Raw genomic sequence first — 6005 nt, forward strand, 5'->3', positions numbered from 1 at the left:
CACCCAGAAAGAACCTGCCGTCCCCTCCTCACCACCACAGCAGCTGGTTCTGTAGTGATTCCCAAATATTTGCTTCCTGCATTGTGACATCAATCCTAAATTTACCTTTTGCTAGTTTGAACCTGTGCCCCTCAGTCTTACTGTCACGGTTTAATTTGAAGCACTTACACTGTTCACTATCTTATATACTTTTATGAGGTATTGCTATAAAAACCTTTTATGCCAAGCTTTTCTGGTCTCTTCTCTGCACTGTCACCAATATCTGTCTTCTGTATTGCTGACCAAAACTGGGCAGACCGCTCAAGATTAGGCATCCTCTAATAAAAACCATCAGTTGTGCATTTCATTATTAGTTGACAATTGACATTAATATTTCAATTACACTTAAGAAAATGTTGAAACATATCTCAGGATAAGGTAGTGTAGTGGTTGTATTACTGGACTAGTATTCCAGACACCTGGACTAATAATCCAGAGAAGATAGGTTAAAATCCCATCATGGCAGCTTGAGAATTTGAATTCAGTTTTAAAAAATGAGTTGTAAATAAAAATGACACTGAAGCGGTCATTAAAAACCAAACTGGTTCACTAGAGAAGGAAACTTGCCATTCTTACTTGGCCTACAGGTCCCACACCAACATGGTTGACTCTTAACTGCCTCTGAAGTGGACAACAAACCAATCAATTGTATTAAACTGCTACAAATGTTCAAGAAGAAGGTCCACCACCACCTTCTCAGCCCAACTAGGGATGGGCAACAAATGCCAGCCTTGCCAGAGATGCCCATATCCTGAAAATGCATTTAAAAATGAATTGACACAGTTACTAGTACTTTGGTACAGATATTTCATAGAACCATACATTCAGAGAATGATACAGCACAGGAGGAGGCCATTCAGTCCATCGTGCCGGCTCTTTAGTTGAGCTACCCAATTAATCCCACTCCCCTGCTCTTTCCCCATAGCGCTGTAATTTTTTTCCCTTCAAGTATTTATCCAATTCTCTTTTGAATGTTACTATTGAATCTGCTTCCACCACCCTATCAGACAGTGCATTCCAGATCACAACAACTCGCTGTGTAAAAAAATGTTTCCTCATGTCGCCTCTGGTTCTTTTGCCAATCACCTTAAATCTGTGTCTTCTGGTTACCGACCCTTCTGCCACTGGAAACAGTTTCTCCTTATTTACTCTATCAAAACCATTCATGACTTTGAACACCTCTATCAAATCTCCCCTTAACCTTCTCAGCTCTAAGGAGAGCAACCCCAGCTTCTCTAGTCTCTCCTCATAACTGAAGTCCCTCATCCCTGATATCAATCTAGTAAATCTCCTCTGCACCCACTCCAAGGTCTTGGTATCCTATCTAAAGTGTGGTGTCCAGAACTGAAGACAATATTCCAGCTGAGGCCTAACCAATGTTTTATAAAGGTTTAGCATAACTTCTTTGCTTTTGTACTCTATTCTTCTATTAATAAAGCCAAGGATTCCATATGACTGTTTAACAGCCTTCTCAACTTGACCTGCCACCTTCAAAGACTTGTGTACATACACCCCCAGGTCTCTCTGTTCCTGCATCCCCTTTAAAATTGTGCCATTTAGTTCATATTGCCTCTCCTCATTCTTCCTACCAAAATGTATCACTTCACACTTCCCCACATTAAATGTCATCTGCCATGTGTCTGCCCAGTTTACCAGTCTAGCTATGTCCTCCTGAACTCTGTTACTATTCTCCTCATTGTTTACTACATTTCCGAGTTCTGTTTCATCTGCAAACTTTGAAATTATGCCCTGAATATATAAGTCCAAGTCATTAATATATATCAAAAAGAGCAGTGATCCTAATACCGACCCCTGGGGAACAACACTGTATACTTTCCCCCAGTCTGAAAAACAATCGTTCACCACTACTCTCTGCTTTCTGTCCCATAGCCAATTTTGTATCCATGCTGCCGTTGGCCCTTTAATGCCATGGGCTTTAATTTTGCGAACATGTCTATTATTTGTACCTGACCCTTCTAAATGTGGACTTTAACTGCGAATAATGAACTGTCTTTTGAACAACAAATATATATTCTTCTTCTTCTTAGGCAGTCCCTCATTAAAAATGAGTTCGCAGGTGACTGATGAGTCCAATGTGGGACCTACAGTCTCTGTCACAGGTGGGGCAGATGGTGGTTGAAGGGGCAGGTGGGTGGGGTGCTTGGGCTGACGTGCGCTCCTTGCGCTACCTGCGCTTGGCTTCCGCTTGCTCCCGGCGAAGAGACTCGAGGTGTTCGGCGCCTTCCCGGATGCTTCTCCTCCACTTTGTGCAGTCTTGGGCCAGGGATTCCCAGGTGTCGGTGGGGATGTTACACTTTTTCAAGGAGGCTTTGAGGGTGTCCTTGAAGCATTTCCTCTGCCCAACTGGGGCTCTCTTGCTGTGCCAGAGCCCCGAGTAGAGCGCTTGTTTTGGGAGTCTAGTATTGGGCATGTGGACAATGTGACCCGTCCATCGGAGCTGATCGCGCGTGGTCAAAGCTTCGATGCTGGGGATGTTGGCCTGAGCAAGAACACTGACGTTGATGCGCCTATCCTGCCAATGGATTTGCAGGAGCTTGCGGAGGCAGCATCGGTGGTACCTCTCCAGTGCTTTGAGGTGCCTGCTGTACATGGTCCATGTCTCTGAGGCATACAGCAGGGCGGGTATCACTGCTGCTCTGTAGACCATGAGCTCAGTGCCGGGTTTGAGGTCCTGGTCTTCAAACTCTCTTCCTCAGGCGACCGACGGCTGCACTGGCACACTGAAGACGGTGTTGGACTTCGTCGTCGACTTCTGCCCTTGTTGACAGTAGGCTCCCAAGGTATGGAAAGCGGTCCATGTTGTCCAAGGCCTTGTCGTGGATTTTGATAATCGGGGGGGGCAGTACTGTGTGGCGGGGGCAGGTTGGTAGAGGACCTTTGTCTTACAGATGTTTAGTGTAAGGCCCATGCTCTCGTACGCTTCGGTGAAGGTGTTGACGATGGTTTGGAGTTCGACCTCCGAATGAGCGCAGACGCAAGCGTCGTCTGCATACTGTAATTCGATGACAGAGGATGGGACGACCTTGGATCTGGACTGGAGGCGATGGAGGTTGAACAGTTTCCCGTTTGTTCTGTAAATTAGCTCCACTCCAGTGGGGAGCTTACTGAGGGTGAGATGGAGCATTGCAGCAAGGAAGATCAAGAAGAGCGTTGGTGCGATGACATAGCCTTGCTTGACCCCGGTTCGTACGTGAATTGGGTCTGTGATGGAACCGTTGGTCAGGATCACGGCTTGCATGTCGTCATGAAGCAGGCACATGATAGTGACAAACTTTTGAGGGCAGCCGAATTTGACGACATTCCATAATCCCTCACGGTTGACAGTGTCAAAGGCCTTTGTGAGATCAAAGAAGGCCATGTAGAGCGGTTGGTGCTGTTCCCTGCATTTCTCTTGTAATTGACGTGCGGTGAAGATCATGTCCATTGTGCCCCTTAATGAGTGGAATCCACATTGCGACTCTGGGAGGAGCTCTTTGGCCACTGGGAGAAGGCTGTTGAGGAGGATTCTTGCGATGACTTTCCCTGTGGTAAACAGCAGGGAAATTCCTCTGTAATTACCGCAATCGGACTTGTCACCGTTCTTGAAGATGGTCACAATTACGGAGTCTCTGAGATCCCCTGGCATGCTCTCCTCCTTTCAGATAAGAGAAATGAGTTCATGAATTTGCACCAGTAGTGCTTCTCCGCCATGCTTTAGTGCCTCGGCAGGGATTCCATCTGCTCCTGAGGCCTTGTTGTTCTTCAGTTGTCGGATGGCCTTTTCAGCCTCATGCCGGGCTGGGGTTGTGCTGAGATGGTAGCGGGTAGCATGCTGTGGGATGGAGTTGAGGACACTTGTGTCGAAGACAGAGTTGTGGTTAAGGAGATCTTCGAAGTGCTCCTTCCAGCGGGCACTGACTGCCTCTCCGTTCTTGGCTCGCAGTGGGGAAGGGCCTTGGGTGCTTGGGCCGTAGATGGTCTTGACTGTGCTAAAGAATCCACGCACGTCATGGTTGTCGGCTAGCTGCTGGATCTCCTGCGCTTTCTCCACCCACCATCTGTTCTTTAGGTTGCGAGTTTTTTGTTGGACCTCGGCCTTCAGGCTTCTGTAGAGCTGCTTTCTTGCTCTCGAGTTCTGTTGCTGTTTCCAGATCAGGAATGCCTTGCGCTTGCGGCTTATTAGCTCCTGGATCTCCTCGTCATTCTCGTTGAACCAGTCTTGGTGTTTCCTGGTCGAGTGACTGAGCATCTCTTCACAGGTGCTGATTATGGAGGCCTTGAGTGCAGACCAGATGCTGTGGGCACTCTGTGTCTCTGCATCACTGGGAATCGTCAGGTTGCTTGTGAGGCGCAGGCTGAATAGGGCTTTCTTAGCGGGGTCTTGGAGTGCTCCAGTGTTAATTTTCCTGCGGCATTGTTTCTGTTGCCGCCGCTGTTTTGGGGCTACATTGATGGAGGTCTGTCCAGCAGTCATCAGCTCCTGTCATGGCGCGGGTGATGTGGACATCCTTGCGGTCCCTTGCTCGGACGATGACGTAGTCCAGCAGATGCCAGTGCTTGGAACAAGGGCGCTGCCATGAAGCCTTGTACTTGTCTCTCTGACGGAACAAGGTGTTGGTTATGACGAGGCCATGTTCTAAGCATTTCGACAGGAGGAGGGTACTGTTGGAGTTAGCTTTCCCTACCCCCTCTCTGCCAATCACACCTCCCCAGAGGTCTGTGTCCTTTCCAACTCTGGCGTTAAAGTCGCCAAGGAGGGTCATCTTGTCGCCCATTGGGACTCGGGACAGGGATTGTTCAAGGCTGGAGTAGAATTCCTCTTTGGTCTCGTCTGTGGCTTCCAGTGTTGGGGTGTACGCACTGATGACCGTAGCCCACTGGTTCCGGGCTAGGGTGAGTCGAAGAGTCATGAGGCACTCGTTTATACCGCTAGGGGAGTCTCTGAGACACCCAACCAGTTCATTTTTTATGGCGAAACCTACCTCATGGAGGCAGCGTTCTTCTTCAGGTTTGCCTTTCCAGAAGAAGGTGTAGCCACCGCCTTGCTCCTTGAGCTGGCCTTCCCCTGCCCGCCGGGTCTCACTTAGGGCGGCAATGTCAATGTCGAAGCATCTGAGCTCCCGGGCAACGATAGCAGTACGGCGTTCCGGTCTGGCACTGTTGTGGTTGTCCATGCGGGTCCTGACATTCCAGGTCCTGAACTTCATTTTAAAGGGTGGAAGATGCCGGTGCGTGAATTCTTTTAACGTGGGGTGGCCGTTGCACACCAGCTACCACACGGGCTTGACAGAGCAAGGTCTTGGTCCAATGGAAGGGGATCCAAGATGATTGGAGACCAGGCTCTGCTACATCGGCCTAGCACACACACACAAACATAATGCTGCTGTCCTCCTCCCTCCTTCCCGCAGGTCCTCTCTGCTTGGGTTTCGTAGATGAAATATATATTATTACTTAGCAAAAGAACCACCATTGCAATGTTTTTGCCAGTAGGCTGAAAGAAGATTAAGATACAGAAAGAAAGACTTACATTTATATAGCGCCTTTCACGACCACCGGACGTCTCAAAGCGCTTTACAGCGAATGAAGTATTTTTTTGGAATGTAGTCACTGTTGTAATGTGGGAACCACAGCTCCCACAAATAGCAATGTGATAATGACCAGATAATCAGTTCTTTTCCCACATTAAGTGACTCCACTTCAAAAAGTACTTCATTGACTGTAAAGCGCTTTGAGACGTCCAGTGGTTGTGAAAGGCGCGATATAAGTGCAAGTCTTTCTTTAGTGATGTTGATTGAGGGATAAATATTGGCCAGGACACTGGGGTAACTCCCCTGCTCTTCAAAATCGTGCCACGGGATCTTTTACGTCCACCTGAGAGGGCAGACGGGGCCTCGGTTTAATGTCTCATCCGAAAGACGGCACCTCCGACAGTGCAGCACTCCCTCAGCACTGCACTGGAATGTCAG

Source organism: Somniosus microcephalus, chromosome 1 (genome assembly GCF_052327205.1).
Source record: "Somniosus microcephalus isolate GS21.2 chromosome 1, FLI_Smic_1.0, whole genome shotgun sequence".
Taxonomy (NCBI): Eukaryota; Metazoa; Chordata; class Chondrichthyes; order Squaliformes; family Somniosidae; genus Somniosus; species Somniosus microcephalus.